We start from the raw sequence: 19,589 nt of genomic DNA on the forward strand, positions 1-19,589 counted from the left end.
TGTTGGGGTGGGGGTGGGGGTGACAGTGAAATTCCACCCAGCAAGTTATGCCACTGCGACAGAAGTCAGAGAGTTCAGTTTCATAGATTCAATTGTACCTTACCTGGTTTTGTAGTTAAATGCACCAACATGCCCCTTAATTCTTCCTCTGAAGTACTACATATGCTGAAAACTATAGTATTTGACCTTACATATTTCCAAAGAAACTCCAAAGTAACCTTTAACTTCAATAAAAAGCTGTGTTCATTCTTCCCCTTGTGCTCAACACACAGCAATCTAATACACCTCATCATGTGGTCCGTTACCATGGTAGCAATGAATCCAGCTGCTGAAATACAAAAGACTGACAAAAAGTTGCTTTTTTTCCCCTCCACCCACCCTGACAAAGTCACATTTTTTTTCTGTATGACAAGTCTAATTTGAATACGCTTCTCTTGCTGACTCAACTTCATGAACCAGAAAAAAACAACAGAAGTATAAGAATAAAAGATTTCCCAACTAACTAATGAAATAACTCTATGCATTTTAAGTCACCATTAATCTTTTGAAATACTGATCATTATCTACTACATCAGCCAACTAAATATTTTTAAATGTCAGTTACTAACTCAATAGGAAATGCAGCAATAATCCCACAGCTCCTTTAGAAACATTAAAAAATGCAGTAACGTATTCAGTAAACACAGATGCTGAAAACACTACATCAGAGTATGAAGGGCTAGTTTCAAACTGCTTTTTTTCTAGAGCAAACTTCTAATCACAGCTTAGATGTGGGAGGTAAAATTCTTCATTTTCTTTTCATCAAAACCCTGTGTTTAACTGCTATTTAAACAGATTTCAGTTCTTTTAAAATTTATCATTTAAATTTAAAGCAGGCAACACAGCCTGCTGGAATTGATCAGGCTATATTTGCAGGGCGGGGGGCTCTATATTAAGAGCAGCGGTCTTGGATTTGAAACAATACGAACTCTGAGCAATACTGGGACTCCCCAAACCAATGGCTATGTAGTTAGGATTTAAGGAATCACCTTCAGCGCATTACCAGTCCTTTAGGGAAAGGCTGAGCAAGTCCCAGGTGACTGGAGCTTCCCCGCATGCCAGCATGTCAGCATGGTCCTTCCTCCCACTGTGGTACATTCACCAGCCAGTGGGTGCCCCAGTCCTCCAGGGGTGGCTACTTCATCCCTCAGGCCTCGCATCATCACTCTGCTCATGCACAACCTTCCTTATTTCCCAAACTTAGCTCATATTTCACAATAATTTGTTTGCATACCTATCTTCTCCCTTTGGAGATGGACTCCCAGAGGAAGAGGAACATTGTCTTACTCATCTTTCTCTACCAAGTAACCATCAAAACACTTGGCACTAGGTAGGGCTACTTCTTCAGTGGATAAAGATGGCATCTGAAAGCTTTCCCTCAACTCCTCCAGGACTGTCTTCACAGCATGCCTTTCTGTGGTTAAACCCTTCAGAGATCTGCACAGAATTTTTCTTAGTACATCACATCACAACGAGAGGCAAGCCAGAGGAGCTCTTAAGAAGAGCAATTGTGGAATCAAACAGATGCGGATTTGAAATCTGGCTCTAGCCCATACTACTTTTGTGATCTTGGATAGGTTACTTAACCTCTCTAACCCTCAGTTTACTCTTCTGTAAAATTCCTACTTTAACAAGGAATGAAAATGGATTAAATCAGATAGTCCAAGGAAAGCACCAAGCATTGAAGCATACTAAATGCTCAATAAATTCTGGCTAGTATTATTTAGTAAATATGTGATTTTTGAACAAGAGGGACCATGAGAAAGCTGACTGGCATGTGACTTCCCTTTGCTGAATAAACTGTCATTTTCAACAAAATATGCATTAACAATCCTATGTTTCCTAACATAGGTTTACATAACAACATAACAACACAGCATAAATATAGAGACATTTTTAGGCAAAGAGCAAGGGCTGCTTGCTCCAACCTACAAACCAGCTAGGAGCAACTGATCAGTCAAAAGGTTAAGCATATTTCTAGTATGAAATGGACTGTGGGAAGAATGTTAAACATGGTAGTTAATTTTTTTCATCTTTAAATATGGAAGAAAAACACAAGTACAGCAGTTCATTGTGGTATTCATTTTGGATTCTTAAAAAATGGTCTATATGTTATTTGTTAATGATACTTTCTCAAATTAAGATGAACTGTAAAGAATCTTCATCATAAAGGGCTTTAAAATATAAATTATATACATAGATTACATTTTTAGTAATTAACCAATATTGTGTCAATAGAAGCCTTTACAAGGTCACCTTGATCTCTAACAAGTACTGTAAACTGCTCACTAGTGTAGACTTTTATTTAGCTGCTTCTCTCCATAGTAATCAAATTCAGGAAACTACCTGACACCAAAGCCAATGGCATCGGAAAATTAGCATTAAAATCCCTTTGAAGCATATGGTACAAAGAAGCAGCCAGGGGTTAAAAAAGCCTGTGGTAGAAAAAAACAATTTTTTTTTCATTGCAGGAAGTTACCAGAAAGAATAAAGTGAATGTTGCACATTGCAAGATTTCTCTATCATTAAAAAGTAAGTAAGAAAGAAAAGTCCTACAATAAATCAGTTGGGATGATTAAAATAGCTTTGGCACTGCTCCAACCTTGAAAAATCCTTCAGTGTGGTGACTCATGATGATCCAATCCTATAAAATGTGTGAGGCCGACCAGGCAAAAAGGCAAGGAGCAGCCACTCCGGAAAATTAGCACTCCCTAATCCTCTTCAAAACAGTTGATGAAGGAGAGACTATTAGAATAATTTGAACCCCAATTTGAATAATTCATACCTATTCTCCTGTGTGGCTGGCTGAATAGAGACTGTCTCACTGCCTGCATTCATTTCATCAGGAGTGTTTATCCTATACATTATTTTCCCCTGCAGATTGGTTATGAGGCCATTACACGTATCTAATTGTTTTTCATTTTGTAAATGTAACAGCCTATCATTTATCTAGTTAAGGTACACTGTTACTAGAGCATTTAATATGATTGATTGCCAAACAGAAGATGCATCCTTTGTCAGATGTTAAAGTGACTGTTGATTCTTTAACCCCTAGGGAATATGATGCCAGTGTATTTGGTTTCACAAAGTTTTAAATCCCCTTTTGCAAATGTTAAAATTAAACTTCCCCCTCATGCGAACAAAATATGCAACATAATCTGTGCTGTTGTGACCCACTTAATTTCATATGAAGAATTCAAACACTTAGAAGCAGTTTTTGAGACATAGGTAATGATGCTTCAGAAGGTACCCCAGGAAGTCAATTTGCCAAATCCTAGTCCCGTAGAAGCAGGAGGGAGCTTCAAAGTTATATGCTTCACTGCCCTCTCTTCAGATGTGAGAGCACCTAATTTCCCACAAACTCAAGGTAACAACATGGGCTCAGAAGTCACTTGCTTAAATTAAGCAACATGGCTGCAAAAAACGTTGACGGCTAATGTTAATGCAATTAAAACAAGCAAAACAATTTGAACCTCTGAAAATGCAATTTTCACATCATAGTTAAAAATTATTATTTATTTTTTCATACCATAAAGTGCTTTATTGTTAGGGCACTGGTTTAAATTAAAAAAGAAAGTGTGTTGACAGCCACAAAAAAAGATTGTGATCTACTGAACAATTTTTGCAATTGTTTCTTGGGCCACTTTGAGCAGCTGACCTAAAAAATATTAATCGGATTAGTATCTATTCTGCTCATAAACATTTCTTATGAAAGAACAAGTCTGTTGCAAGCCATCTCAATTTATACAATTTAATATCAAGATATTCTATTTTACCCTTAAGATGTTTCAAACATGCACTTTTCCTTTGAATTGTAACAATGGGGCTATAAATAATAAGGATTTCTTTATGTTTTTCTTCTGTGAGTACGTCACAGAAAATATCTGTTTTTAAATAACAGTATGAACTTGATGGCTCCGTATATTACAGATAACCTATTGTGAACTCTGAATCATTTTGTCATATCCTTTTTGGAAATTTATCCTCAAGCCTCTGTTTTTGTATTTTTTCATGTCTTTAAAAATTATAAGTATATACTTATATTCTGGATGTATTCTTAGTGAAAAATACGTTGGTTTTTAAACTTAATAATAAAAACTTGTACCTTTCCATATTCTCATGAAAAGACAATGTTACATGTCCTTTGTGGAGAAGTTGAAAAATACAGAAAACATTTGTGAAATAATATTAAAAGCACTTATAATTCAGCTATCAGAAGTAACAAGTATCAACTTTTCTTTATATGTTAAAAATTCATGGCCGGGCGCGATGGCTCATGCCTGTAATCCCAGCACTTTGGGAGGCCGAGGCGAGTGGATCACCTGAGGTCGGGAGTTCAAAACCAGCCTGACCAACATGGAAAAACCCCGTCTCTACTAAAAATACAAAATTAGCTGGGCATGGTGGTGTATTGCCTGTAATCCCAGCTACTTGGGAGGCTGAGGCAGGAGAATCACTTGTACCTGGGAGGCAGAGGTTGCGGTGAGCTGAGATCATGCCACTACACTCTAGCCTGGGAAACAAGAGCAAAACTCCATCTCAAAAAAAAAAAAATTCAGAATAATTTTGAATATTGCCTTTTCACTGAAAGACAGACATGTAAAATAAGCACACTATGGTATTATACATTCTTCGAAAATACCTTTTAATAGTGGCATAAAATTTTAATATTTGTATGTATCAGAATTTATTTAACTATCCCTTATTGCTAATATATGTTTAGTTTTTTCCAGGTTTCTAATTATAAGCATTATATCTTTGCATATAACTTTTTGGTTATACCTTGGGTTATTTCCTTAGACTAGATTCCTGGAAGTGGAGGGAGATTACTGAGTTTAAGTTAGAAAGTCTAAGAACAAAATTTAAGAATTGGCAGAATCAATACTTATAATTTAGTCTTATACCTCATTTTATTGATTTTATTTATGAGGAATCTGAGGTTTAAAGAGGTGAAATAACTTGCTTAAAGTTCCAGCATGAAATTACTCTAGTGCTAGAAATGAAACAGCGTTCTTAGTGAGTCCACTTTGCTTTTTGTAATTTTACCATGCTGACTCTAAATGGCAATTCATCTCTGAGGGCTTCCCTCTCAGTTCCAGTTTGATGTCGTCTGTGAAACCCCATGAATGTGTTCTGGAGTCCAAGTCAGGAATGGTAGTTACTTTGAGGTGGGTGATGCTGTTTTGTTTGTTTGCTTTTTTTTTTTTTTTTTAATCAGGGAAAACCCATACGGCAGTATATCTAAAGGCACCTTCTATTGGTGGCAAGACAGAATTGATACTGAGGAGTAAATATTCTCCCAGATCAAAATCTGTTCTGTGGAAAACAAAATGGAAAAATTCCAAGAGAGTTGAAGGGTCAGGGTGCTCATCAAGTCAGTGAGCTGAGATTGATATAAAATTATTAGGGCTCTTTTATGGCCTCCGAGTTCTTTTATGGCCTTTTAGTATGTTGGGATAGAAGAAAATCCATGTGCTCTGAGTGGAAGACTGTCAGGTAACTGAATAAGTACCTGTCTGGTCACTCTCTGTGACACTCCCATATCCTGTAAACCCAGGTGTGTTTGCACAGCCATGACATCTCTATTTGATGGATATATTCTCTCTCAGCTAAAGGGAAAAGGGAAGGACATTTCCGAAAATTAAGTCTACCTGTGAAGTCAAGGAAACAGGCAGATTCCTGAGATCTCACTTTTAAAAGAATTCATTTTCTTAGTCTGGATACAAAGTATTAGAGATTATTGTTTCCTCTGTGTGGCTTATTCTAAAATGAGATGTACTGATTCAGTACATTGTAATTAAGTGTTTTCTAAAAACACTTAATGAACTAGGTGTAGTCAAAGAAATATAAATGGCCTATAATCTAGATGGGGAGATAAGAACATGGAAAAAGGAAATATTAACTGTAGCTATAACAATATATGAGAAGGAATATGACCAAATGATTTGAGAGTAGACAGAGAATTTAATTAGGTCACTTTAGGCAGAATGTTAAGGAGGGGAAAAATCACCCAGTCAGTGTCCCCTGAGCTTGGAAAGCATTTATTTGGGGGATATTAGGTGTATTTTCCCAGATTCTTTTACTCTGTATTCAGGGACTTGGAATACATCAGCACAGTACACATTCTAAAGCTCTATGGAGAAATGCCTGATGTACTATAAAGGCATATTTAGTGACCAAGATGAGATGTAGGAGTGACAGAGGCTACTGACTTTCTCCCTTCCTTCCTTTGTAAGGCTCCCTGGGGAAAGGACAAGTAATTACGTAGTCAGTGGGCAAGGGGAGGGTGAACTATAACTACATATCAAGTAATATGTGTGTATGCATCATAGATAATGGGATGGAGAGAAGTGGGAAGCAAATGCAATGTCATGTACCCTGTAGACACACAAAGTTAATTATTGATGACATTATGATAAAAAAAGAATATGAGAAAATAAAGCAAGTTAGAAAAAATTAAGGGAAGACTGTAGAATAAATTATTATGGTAAAACAAAGATTAAGAAACAGTTTGAAAAGGATATAAGGTGATTTGGCGGAAAGAAAAAGAGAAGCATATGTGGTTCAAGAAAACACATAGAAAAATTCCCAAGAAGGGGAGAATAGAAAAGAAGGAAATACTGAAGAAATGCACACTATTGTGGAAATTGTTTGATTAAACTGAGACAAGTAACAAACAAATATTTGGAATTTCATTCTTTACACTTAAATGAATTCCATTATTGGAATGAATAAAAAAGGACCATCTAGTAATTCAACAAATTTCATATAAATTGACCCATAATATAAAGATAACGGGCACTTTGAACACTTCTGGGTGTCTGTGGTGGCAAATACTCTGCCAGCAAGGACTGTACATCTGATATTTGAGAGGTCCCTGGAGTCAATCTGGGAGGCATGCTCCTTGTTCCACACTGGTCAGTTCTCCATCAGGCCACTGCATTCTGTTTGGAGCCTCATAGTGACATATGAAAGGGAGAAACTGTAAAAGGTAAGATGGTGAACAATAAACAGGAAGGAAAGTGGAAGAGAAGCCTGTGAGGGAGGCACTTGACCATTTGCAAGTATATCCCAGTGAAAATAATGGTGAATAGATGTTCTTCGTTTTTTACTGAAGCTACCATAGTATGCTTTTGCCAGGCGAGACATTAGGAAGAACCTCCTAATACAGCACCAAAATTCTGGCTTATAAGTATACAAGTCAGGAAGACATTAACATTCTATACTATTCGTCAAGGACGAATTTTCAAAGGATATTAGCCACTTATATTTGTAGTACATGTAAGAATGCTCTACATCCCAGTTATGACCAGTTTTGTATATAAATTCTTCCATCCATACATACAGAGCATACAGAAACCCAACAATCCACATTCAATCCTGCGGTTGGGCTTTCCTACGCATGCTGTTATACTTGTAGCAACCATATGTAAAGAATGAACATAAAGACATTTGTTTTATCTCTTTCAGACTTTCTGACATCCTCAGTACACACTGCAGACCAATTAAAAAACAAAAGTTAGCACAAATATTTTCTAATCCTTTATAATCCCAACAACCACAGTTAGCATCTTTATAGTTACCATTTCCTATCTGTCTCTATGTAAATATGCAGGTTGGGTAAAATGAATTGTTACCTTTAAAACTGTCTATTTTCCAAGATTTTAAGGAAGGCTACAGAGTTCATGGCTTTATGATTGCTCTTTTTTTTGGAATAAATTTTAATAGGTGTATTAATTATATATAGCTTAGCCTGGAAGACAGGTGGAGGAAAAAGAAATTAAGCCACTTTATGTAAAAGAGAAAAAAATGCTGTTTATTATGGGTGATATAGGTGGAAAATTACAAGTTATTAATTGGAATGGGGAAGGGACTAGGGGCTAGATCAAGGGAGAGAATAGGCGCTGAGGTTCTGGAGGTGGGGATAAGGTCCAGGTCAAAGCGAATGCCTACCTGTGGGGGAAGCAAGTTCTAAAAACGGTGGCCCAAGAAGAAACAGCCAATGGACTCTATTATTAGGGTGAATAAGAAAGGCCAATCTAGTAGTTGTTTTATGAAGGGCAAGACTTACAGTTTAACTAATACTTATGCTGAAGACTAACTTTAACGATTTCTGACTTGTATCATCTCTGTTATTGTGAAGATTTTAGGAAAGCTTTGGAAGCTGGCCGCAGCTTCACGTGATAATTAAGTCTGTGTCCATGCTTGGAATGGGGTATGAGGATAGAATGTCACCTCTGAGGTGACTTGGTGGTATCTCTGACCTCTCTGAGAAAGGGACATTTGAGATGACACTCGTGAAAAAGGAGGCGAGGGATTTCAGGCAAAGGGAGACCTGAGTCCATGAGTGGGAAGAAGCCTGGTGTGATGGAGGAATGCAGGAACAGCAGTGTGGCTGGAGCACTGTGCAGATGGGGGACAGGGTCACACAGGGACCAGGACTTTGAAGGCCATGTTAGGGATTCCGAAATTTATTCTCAGGGCAGCACAAAGCTTCTGAAGAATCTGAATGATAATAGTGACAAAACACAACTTTTGTTTTAAAATAACACTCCGTCTATGGTGTGGAGAGTGGATGGGACAGAGGAAAGGGTGGATACAGTGACAAGTTTGGAGGCTGACTGATGACGCTGGACTGGATGCTGACAATGGGGACAATGACAAGCGGACACATTTGAAACATATTTTGAAGGTAGAATGGACAGGGATCAGTCATAGATTGAATGTGGGAAAACGACCTCCCAGCATTCTGAGATAAATGGAGATGCCATTTACTCTAAGGCAGAAGCTGGCTTGGTGCAGGAATGCGCTGAGGGACTGTAATGAGGGGAGAGGTGTGTGCCAGGAACAGTTTTGAATTTGAGATGTCACATAGGCTGTGTCTGTATAAACCTGAAGCCCTGAAAATAGGGCTTGGATGCAGATACACATGTGGAAGTTGTAGGTAGAGAGGAATTTTTTTTTAAGCCCTGGGAAAAGAAGAGATTGCACATGTCGAGAATCATGCCTAGGATGCCGCCCCCGCTCAGGGAGGCCTAGGAAGCAGGAGAAACACCATGTGAGTGTGCTTCTGTGGACTCTAAGACAAGACAATTTTTCACGAAGAAAGGGGTGACTCTTGAGTTGAAAGCTACTGAGAAGTTGAGTAAGATGAGAATGGAAAAAACATCCATTGGCTTTGGAATATGGAGATTACAATGACTTAACAAGAACCTTTTTGCAGGGAATGCTGAGGAACAGGAGAAGGATAGAGGGCAAGGAAGTGGAATCAGCCTGTGTAGAAAACTTTTTGTTTTTTTAGAAACTTTAATTTGTACGAGAGCAAATGTAGGGTAGCAATTGAAAGGAAATACGAAGTCAAGGAAAGATTTCTAAATATAGGAGACTCTTAAAAATATTTACCTGCTGAGTGGTCCACTACAGGCAGAGAGACGGAGCATAGTGAGAGAGAAAATGGCTGGTTGAATGCACTCAGTCCTTGAGAGGGTGAAAGGGGATAGGATACAGAGTGTATGTGGCAAGAAACTGCCTTTCCTGCGACACTAGGGAAAAAGGAGTTGAAGGCTGCAGATGATGGTATACTTGCATGTTTGGAAACCTAAGGAAGAGGGAGTCTCTATCTAATGGCTTTTATGTTTTCAATGAAGTAAGAAGCAAGGTTGGTAGCTCAGACATGGAGTGGGGAGAAGAAGCGTGATGCAAATGGGGAAGTGATGAACCGGTCACCATGCAGAGGAGGAGAATGAGCTGACTATAGAAATAGTAGGATAGCCATGGAGTGCTGCAAGCACACCCGAAGTGCTTATCATGAGCCAAGTAGGATTTCAGCATGGTCTGCTGTGTGGTTTTCTGCAACAAAGCTCAGCTACATAGACACAAGTAATGGTAAATCAGATGAGTGAGTTCACTAATGCCTGGTGAATGTGATGGCAGGACAGGAGGTAGGGACTTGAAGGTATATAAAAGGAAAGCTTGTACAAGGGATAAACTATGGAATAGAAGCAAGTAAGGAAGAAAATAAAGACAAGAGGAGTCTGATAGTGAGAAAGAATGAGGCCCAAAAGACCCTTTAATGAACACAAAGAATCACAAATGTGAGATATCAGAGCAAAAGAGCTGGAAGTGGAGCATGTGGTATTTGGAGACAGGAGTATCTTATTTTGATTGTGGAAGTGGTTAATTTCCTGAAGGTAACCAGCTCTAGTGGTCAAACAAGTGGATGGCTGAGGTCAAATGGAGGAATATTTTTCTGGATATGATGAGGGTATTGATTGGGTCGTCCATATCATAGGTATCCTGCAGCAATCAAGATTGAAAACAAGAGTTGGAGTAGGAATGTTTATATGACCTAAGGAGAGCCAATTAGAGTTCTGTGGTGGTCAAAGTTAAGCTCTTTTCTCTGTGATCTATAGTTCGGTAGATTGTTTATGGTTGGAGGTCTGCTGATTTTCTTCATCATTTCATAGATAGAATCTCCTTAACTATTAATTGAACGCCAGAGAGAAATGGTGCTGAGAAAGGGGGAAAGAGACAGGGTCCTGAGTATAACCTTTGAACTTTTGGATCTATCCTTGTCTAAAGCACAATTGTCCCTTTTTTGTTAAGCTAGCCAAGTTTTTTTGTTTTATTTTGCTTTGCTTTTTGTTGCTTGAAAATACAAAGCATAGACTAATATGGATGGGTCTGTTTCACCATAAAGAAATATATAGAAATGCAACAGATTTATTAGTTACTTACCCAATAACCATTCTCCCCCTTTTCTTTGCTGGCAAAATGCTGAATTATTTGTTGTCTGTGCCTCCACCAAAGTCTCAGGGAAGGGTTTAAGTCAATCACTGCGAATGCAGTTCCCTTGCCAGGCTTGCCAGCAAGGGGAAGTCTGCTGAGGGTTGTGTATTTGAGTTGTGTGACAGTGAATTTTATGTGTCAACCTGACTGGGTCACCAGGTGCACAGTTATTTGGTCAAACATTATTCTGGGTGTATTTGCAAGGGTATTTCTGGATGAGATTAATATTTGAATTGGTAGACTGAGTAAAACAGATTGCCATCCCCAGTGTGAGTGGGCCTAATCCAATCTGTTAAAATTACAGTGTCTGAATAAAACAAAAGGCTAAGCAAGAGAGTGTGTGCTTTTTCTGCATTATGGTCTTTGAGCCTGGGCACTGGTCTTCTCTTGCTTTTGGATTCAGCCTGGAACTTACAACATCAGCATTCCTGGTTTCCAGGCCTTTGAACTGCACACCTGGAGACTTCTCGGCCTCCATAATCACATGAACCCATTCCTTATAATACATGGTTTTATAGGTGTGTGTGTGCACATGTGAGTACATATTGGTTGTTTCCCTGGACAACCCTGACTAATACAAGGAGTGTCCCTCAAAAGTTCATATCTCAAAATCGTAACATGATCTTCTTTAGAAATAGGGTCTTTTCAGATGTAATCAGTTAAGGATCACAGTGAGATCATACTGGATTATGGTGAGCCCTAAATCCAGCAACTGTTGTGATGATTAGTATTGAGTGTCAATGTGATTGGATTGAAGGATGCAAAGTATTGTTCCTGGGTGTGTCTGTGAGTGTGTTGCCAAAGGAGATTAACATTTGAGCCAGTGGACTGGGAATGGCAGACCCACCCTCAATCTGGGTGTGCACAATCTAATCAGCTGCCAGCATGGCCAGAATAAAAGCAGGCAGAAGAACGTGGAAAGACTAGACTGGTTTAGTCTTCTAGCCTACATCTTTCTCCCATGCTAGATGCTTCCCGACTCCAAACATTGGACTCCAAGTTCTTCAGCTTTGTTCCTTGTTCCTCAGCTTGCAGACAGCCTATTGTGGGACCTCACCTTGGGATCATGTGAGTCAATACTCCTTAATAAACTCTCCTTTATATGTACATCTATCCTATTAGTTGTGTCTCTTTGGAGAACCCTAAGACAACTAGTATCTGTATAAGAAGAGGAGAGAATGTAAAAAGAGACATACAAATGGGGGAAGCCATGTGAAGACTGAAGCAGGGATTGCAGTGATGCAGCTGCAAGCCAAGGAATGCCAGGACTACTGGAACCCGCAGAAGCTAGGAAGAGGCAAGGGGGAATTCTTCCGCAGAAACTTCATAGGGAGAATGGCCCTGCCAGCACCTCAATTTTAGACTTTTTGCCTACAGAGCTATGACAGAATAAATTTATACTATTTGAAGCCACTAAGCTTTGTGGTAATTTGTGACAGCAACTCTAGGAAACTAATGCAGGTAGTTTCTGGGAAAGGTCTCTTCACTCACAAAGGGACTCTACAGGGTGACAGGAAAATGTTGACACATCAGGGGGATGACGAATGGTTCTGTACGACTGGGCACAGGACGAGTGGAGAGTCAAGACCCAACAAGAGCCCGAAAAGGTAATAGAGCCCAGCTGGCCATCAGCAGGAGCATTGAAAAGCAGATGACACAGCGTGTGAAGGAGTGGGTCAAGGGAATGATGAGTCAAGGAACAGAACCATTCTCTGAAAATAACGTTACAGTTTTCTTTTCACATGCTGAAGATGATGAGGTTCTTTTTCTGCAAGTGTTGGCTAAAGTGCATTGTCAGCTTCCTGTTTTGTGATCACCAACACTTCCTGGGCTTCTTCCCTGCCCATGCCTGACTGCCTTCTTTGCTCTTCCAGTAGCTCAGATTCCCTCAAGGGCAGGCCACAAGTGGGCCAATGGGTTCCTCTAACAGGAAGAATCAGCCTGTCCTCTCCTTTAGAACAAGGAAGTTGTCACATCCTCCTGCAATACTTGCTACCACAGCCTCGCTCTATTTCATACAATTAAATCCCTGGTGCACAATTAAGCCTTTTCTGCACTCTAAGCCCTGTCCTGGAATCCCATCTTCTCCATCAAAGAGGGTCTTTTAAAAATGAAATTTCCCTTTTCAGGAACCTTTTGTCTCCCCTTCTAACAATGTCATCTCTTTTCCAGTCCAGGTCCCTATAACCCAGTAAATTTACTCAGGAAATGGAATCATAGGCCATGATTAAGTATCTTGTCAGCCAGCTCAAATGACACACATGCATTTTAATAGGGGCTCTGTGGAGACAAAGAGTTTCAGAAAGCACAGAAGGCAGTTATGTAGGTATTTTTGAAAAGAAGCACAGTGACCTCACAGGAGTTGGCTTGTGGAAACTAATCTGCTTTTGAATTCAGGGTCCACTACTTGTTTACTGCATGGCCTTGAGCAAGTTAACCTTCTGAGCCCCCACTTCATCATCTGAAAATAGAGGTAACAGTAATACCCACCTAATGGAATGGTGGTGGGGATTCAATGGTAACAAAAAAATACCACATATTGAGCCTGGTACAGAGTTACTTTAGCTCTTAGTAATTTTTAGAAGAATTTCTCAGCATTGGCACTATTGATATATTGGGCTAGATCATTCTTTACTTTTGGGGACTGCCCTGAGCATCATGGATTGTTAGCAGCATCCCTGGACTATACCCACTAGATGCTAGTATCACTTCCACTCCCAGGCATCAATCGAAAATGCCTACAGATGTTGCTAAATGTTCCCTGGACAGCTAAGCTGCTCCTGGTTGAGAACCACTGCTTTAGAGTAAAGTGGGCAGGCCTCTGAACAGCTCTCAATAAATAGTGGTTAATAATTTTCTGTCCTACCTATATGTAGGGCAGAGTCCAAACAAATTATTTGGTTATGAGTAGTGACATTTTTTCTCATTTAAATAAAAAAAAAATCATCTTTCTTTCCAAACAGTGAAATGTCTATCTTGTACAGCTGTACTTCTTCAAATTTCCCACTCGATGGGCTGGGAAGGTGAAGCAATGGCAGTAGGTGAGGTGGGTCTGGTGATGGAATTACGTTCCAATGCTGCCATTCCTTTATCTTATTTTTATTTTATTTTATTTTATTTTTTGATACAGAGTCTCACTCTGTTGCCAGGCTGGAGTGCAGTGGCTCAATCTTGGCCCACTGCAACCTCCACCTCCCGGGTTCAAGTGATTGTCCTGCCTCAGCCTCCCGAGTAGCTGGGACTACAGGCATGTGCCACCAGGCTCAGCTAATTTTTGTATTTTTAGTAGAGACTGGGGTTCCACCATGTTGGCCAGGGTGGTCTCGATCTCTTGACCTTGTGATCCGCCCACCTCAGCCCCCCAAAATGCTGGGATAACAGGCATGAACCACCGTGCCCAGCCTACCTTATTTTTCCTCTTAAAAACTCACGCTAATTTTGATTTCAAGTCAATAGTGTATTATTGTTTTCATAAAAATGTAATGTTCTCTTTTCCCTTTAAAATGTAACACACTTTAAGACAGCGGTATCTTATCCTGGGGCTTTGAAAGTCCCAGCATATGGCCAAATGTCCCAGTATAAGGAACAGCACTGGGTGTGCTTCAAGCTGTGTGTGCTTTCTTCAGAAGTTATCAGGTATTATTTATGTTATGGGTTAATTTTACCATCCTGCTATCAGTCTGCTTATTCTAACTATTTTTCTCTTTGTTTCTACATTGCTTTTTAAAGCAAGAGCCTTTGAAAACTAGGAAAAATGTTTCAGAATCCTTAACCACTCAACATGTAAAAGATAGATAATATATTAGAGAATGGGTAAATGCTAAAAAAAATTTTCCTAATGAAACTGAGCAAACAGAATCAGGAGCACGTGGAAAAAGCTGTTTGAGAGTGTTGAGTCCTTGCAAACATTTCATTCTGTATTCTGTAAAAAGTATTTCAAAGGCATTAGGATCTGGTCCTGTTGTTTCCATGGTCATTCTCCAAACTCCTATCAGACCAGAGAGGACATTATGTTAAACACTAATTCTTGTTTTTATGATTTAATGAGCTACTTCTGAGAAAGCTACTGTTTCACCAGCCCATTAGAAGTGTCTGGGATGGCTAGTGCAGAATTAAGGCTTGGGTGACCCAGCTGAAACTAATGTCAATGTTTCAGTTATTTACGTTCTTTAGACTCTCTGACCCGTCTCCACTGGTTAGCGCCTCCACTGGTTACTAGGCAACCACAGCTTATTAAGGTTGTGTATGTTACACATGAACCCCAGGTATGAGTATGAAAAGGATCTGAATATTTTAATGAGAAGGTAATCATGAGCTGAGCCAGACTATTACCTTTGTTATTAGGCAAGACAAAATAGGGAGAAGGTGGATTCAGGAGGTGGATTAATATTTTACTGAAAAACCTTCATGCTTGCAGTTACAACTTTACACACAACAGCCCCAGGGTTGGACGATATGGGACATCTCAAAGGTGTAATTATCAGATGAAAGAATTCCTGTTAAGAATTGAGTTTGGGGGCATTTACAAGTCCTGCTACATAGGTCCTTTCATTTCTAGCACTGTAAGAAGGGAGAATGCAGGAGAGAATGGGAAGGTTGTTATAGTAGAGTAATTTTACCATTGTACTTAATGTCTGCAAATGTTTTTTGCCAAAGGAGAATTCAAAGTACCGTGGGAATATGCCAGGGATTCAGGTGGTAGCATGCTCCGTCCTACTCATGGTGGCACCCTTGACCACACAGGAGGAATAGGAACTGAGGGAGGCTAAATCTGCTTCAGTATAAAACCAGAACCTGTTTAACTGAGGGGATGAGAGGCTCATTTGCTGTGGCTGAATGGGAAGAATGTAACCTTATCTGTAATGTACTAGTGCTGTTTTGCTGCCAAATATATGCTTTGTGGATGCTACTACCCTGGGAAGAAATTCAACTTCAGAAGGGAAATCATGTGACACTAGAGCTGTTTACATACATTAGGGAGACATGATATAATAAAAACCCGTTCATGAAAAGAAAGACAGCCACCTTACTTATCCAACTAGGACTGGAAGTAAAAATACTGCAAGTTTTTATCTGAGTCTGAAGGCATATTATACACAGACACAAGTGCAGTAAAATTTCTAGCCTACTGTTAGAGAATGGTTAGGAATAGACAAAATTGAGAGCTACATTATTTATCTGCTTTGCTAATTTGAAACTATCAAATTTACAGTTTAAGATTTCACTAAAATAACTCTGTACAGACTTAACGTTTGCATTTTGAAAGTGACAAAAATCAGTTGATGGCTAAAATACAAGCTCAAACAGTAAATTGTCATTACTAAGAATGCACTAACATTAAAGCACATTATTACTAACTTTTGTAAACCCATCAGAATTCCAGTTTTTGATGGAAAAACATTGCTCCACCCATTCTTGTGATAACATAGTTTTAAAAATCATACTTATGAATAGATAAATAACATTCTGCAAAGCTCTTCTAGGGAAGTAAAGGGGCAATTAACAAACAAAAGATAGTAATCAGGAACATAACATGGGAATGTGAACAGATTTCTCATTTTTTTCTAAAATACTGTATGTTTATCTTACGCAAAGAGATATAGCAGTGTAGATATGTACCGAGATTTTAAAAAATTATTTTCCACTTCTGAAATGTTTAACAGGAAATAGTCATAAAACAAGTTATTCATATAACAGTAGTAGAACAAACACATATACCTGTATCTTTTCAGTGTAATACATAAGGTGCTTAAGGATTGCACTGTTTTACATTTTTTTTAAAAAGTAAATATAAATATGTTCTAATCACTTTAGTTGCCATTTTTAGCATTGCATTATATCTGCCATTGCCTGCGCTATTGTAATATTCTCATTAAAGGCCAGTTTAGTGCCTTTAGGCTAGGGTTTTATACACACACACACACACACACACACACACACACACACACACACAGTGCACACAAGATGGTAAGCAGGATGTGGTCCAGAAAGACATTTCTGTTTTTCTCACACATATGACCAGCTCGTAGGAAAGTTCCTGATATTTCGTTAATTCTAAATTAATACTTGATAAATCATAAATTACTTCTATTTATTATATTTGAAAGAAAAATCAACTTTATTTTCTCAGTCTTCTCTCCTTAGACCAGGAATCTTCTCTTGGGGGAAAATAAACTCAAAAATAGAGAAATCTTAGCTAGTTTATTGTATAGTAGAGAGGAGCTGGGCAGTAGGAGGCTCAGACATGTCCGAATTGTGGCTTTGCTGCTAATTATTGGGGTAGTACTTAAGCTCTCTAGTCTTCAATTTCCTCAAACTAAAAATTAGGAAGTCTGGGCTGCATGATCTGAAATATCCTTTCTGATGCTTCAATTCTATGATATTCTATGACTCTATGATATAATCTATGGCAAACATAATTAGGATATTACTTTAAATAATTAAACTTTATTTATCTCAGGCTCCCAGGTGCCTAACATAGAGCCGGGGAACATAGAAGATGTGCAATATATGTTTTAAAAATGAATGAATGAATGAATGATCATTGTAAGTATAAATGCTGCCTATGCATCCTTACGATTTTTCACAAAGGAACCCTTCTCTATGGATGCTGATTTTTGCAATTAAATTTAATTTTAAGTTTATTCATATACCTTATTATTCTTATGCATGGCCCTTGAATAGTGTTATAAAAATTTCAGAACGTGTTTATGTACTTAACTTTAAGAAGTGCTAATAGTATCACTATGTCTAGGAAATTTTTTTGCATTCTAAAGAAATTCTTTTATAATTAGTCATAGATATTTATTTCATAAATATTCTTAAGGAGAAAAAAGAAAGAGAGACAGAAACTCTTGCCTTAAAGAGACTCCACCTCCAGTGGTAATCCTAGATAACATTTAGCACTAAAATTCTATCCGTCTACAGCTTTAGATACCGTCATTTCCAGGCTTATGTGCACATCAATAAAGAAGATTTTGTATAAGTAGGTTGCAGAACCACAAGGTGCTACATGTTTTAAACTCTTGTTGAACAGAAATAATGCTAATTTTAGCATCAACCTAAACATAAACTTATCTGCCAATGAGTAAAGATCTGTGCAGTTATAAATAGCTTACTCCTCGGGAAATGTTTTAAATGGAAAATTTTAACACTATCTAACATACATATTCTTCTTATAGGATTAAATTGGAAAGCTCTTTTAGAGTGGCAGTTTGCTGCAGTGGAAAGATCTAACATTCTCATTCTGCCACTTACTAGAAATACAACATTGGCAAGTTAGCTAAGCTATTGGAACCCTAGTTTTTTTCTCTGAATAACAGGGATAATAATAGCTAATTTTGGGGGTTATTATGAAGATTAAATAAGATAATGTTCATGGAACGTCTGCTTTGGTGCTTGGCACAGAGTGCCACAGACCCCCTCTGTGAGGTTTCCTTCCCCAGAACGGAGCTCTTCTTTTACTTCTAATGGCTGGATAAAGTGTTATGATCTTAACTACACTGAAAGCATTCAAATTTATCTCAAAATATGACCCTCCATACTTCATTCAAACCCAGAAAGGAAGACTACTTCTGAACTTGGTATAGGAACTTCAAAGAGGAGGAGACTTGGCATTTGTCTTTGATGAAAAACTCAGAAGAAAAAGAGAGAAATAACATGAGAAGTTAACATATGGTGCTGTGATTGATAATGAAGGTTGATTTTCTTTCTGTTGTCTACATTAGGTGCTGATCCCCTAAAAATAACCCAAAAGTCTATGTGCATTCAAAGATAGGACACATAACCATGACCCATGAGAAGTTCATCAGTGACTTTAGTGAAATGGTAACAGCAACAGCTGTGCTGGATATTGAAAGATGACTGGCATATTGCAAGTTATGTAAGAGTACATGAGTGCATGTGGATGAAGGGGATTTAGGGAGGGGTGTGGATGGGAGGAGCGTCTAGGCAGAAGAATCAGCATGTGCAAAAGTAAAGGAACAAAGAGCATGGCTTAGGAAAGGCAAAATATCCCTATATTAGCAAAGATCAGCTGATGGGAAGCAAAGGTAGGCAGTGAGACCCAAGAGGTCCATTGTACCAGTATTATGACATGCTAAGGAATACAGGACACAGATTTTCTCCAGATGGGGCAGTCAATGCTGGCTTTGAAACCAAAGTGGATGAGAATACTTGGATGATATTTTCAACTGCTCGTTTCACACATGCAATGCATCAGGAACTCCACTGTGCTTTGTTTTATAGGGATTGTTTCCTAGTCCTTGAAGTGAAATAGACTTATCTTTTCAGCTTGGTCAACTGACGCTCAGAGAGGTTAAGTAACTTGCTCAAAATTACACATCCTTAAGCAATCTTGTAAAAGGAGCAATGGGATATTTGAGATAGAACAAATCACTGAAGAATGAAAATGATGAGATCTGAAAATAAGTTAGAAAGTTAGTTTAGTCAGTCATGTTTTAAAAGGAAAGGGGAGGAAGAATACAGAAAAGAGGTAATTTCTGTTCAAAGTGAGTGTTCATGATTTGGGCAGGTCTGTTAATATAGGTGTGCTATATGAAGTGACAGAATGTTTTTAAATAATACAAAATGTTGCTCCTGTGTTTTAAAATTACTTGGTGATTATTTTACTTAAGAGGCAGTGGAGCATCATAATTAGGAGCTCAGGCCCTGAAGTCAGACTGTCTGGACTTGAATTTTCACCTTCAACTTACTTAACCTCAGGCAGGTTATTTAACTTCTGTGAACCTGAGTTTCCTAAT

General features: G+C 38.5%; 1 protein-coding gene across 24 annotated transcripts in view; it reads right to left on the reverse strand.

Annotated features, from left to right (window-relative positions):
- DTNA (dystrobrevin alpha) overlaps nt 1–19,589 on the reverse strand; it is a 393,764-nt gene that overhangs the window by 179,433 nt on the left and 194,742 nt on the right. For 4 of the 24 annotated variants that reach the window (XM_030810585.1, XM_030810578.1, XM_030810592.1 and 1 more), the window contains exon 1: nt 104–352. The exons of 12 other annotated variants lie outside the window; for them this stretch is intronic. The gene's annotated coding sequence lies outside the window, so the exon portion shown is untranslated. Of the gene's footprint in view, nt 1–103; nt 353–19,589 lie in introns of those variants that run through there. 8 more of the 24 variants (XM_030810587.1, XM_030810589.1, XM_030810593.1 and 5 more) reach the window with 4 other exon arrangements.

The sequence above is a fragment of the Nomascus leucogenys genome, chromosome 4 (assembly GCF_006542625.1).
Source record: "Nomascus leucogenys isolate Asia chromosome 4, Asia_NLE_v1, whole genome shotgun sequence".
Classification (NCBI taxonomy): domain Eukaryota; kingdom Metazoa; phylum Chordata; class Mammalia; order Primates; family Hylobatidae; genus Nomascus; species Nomascus leucogenys.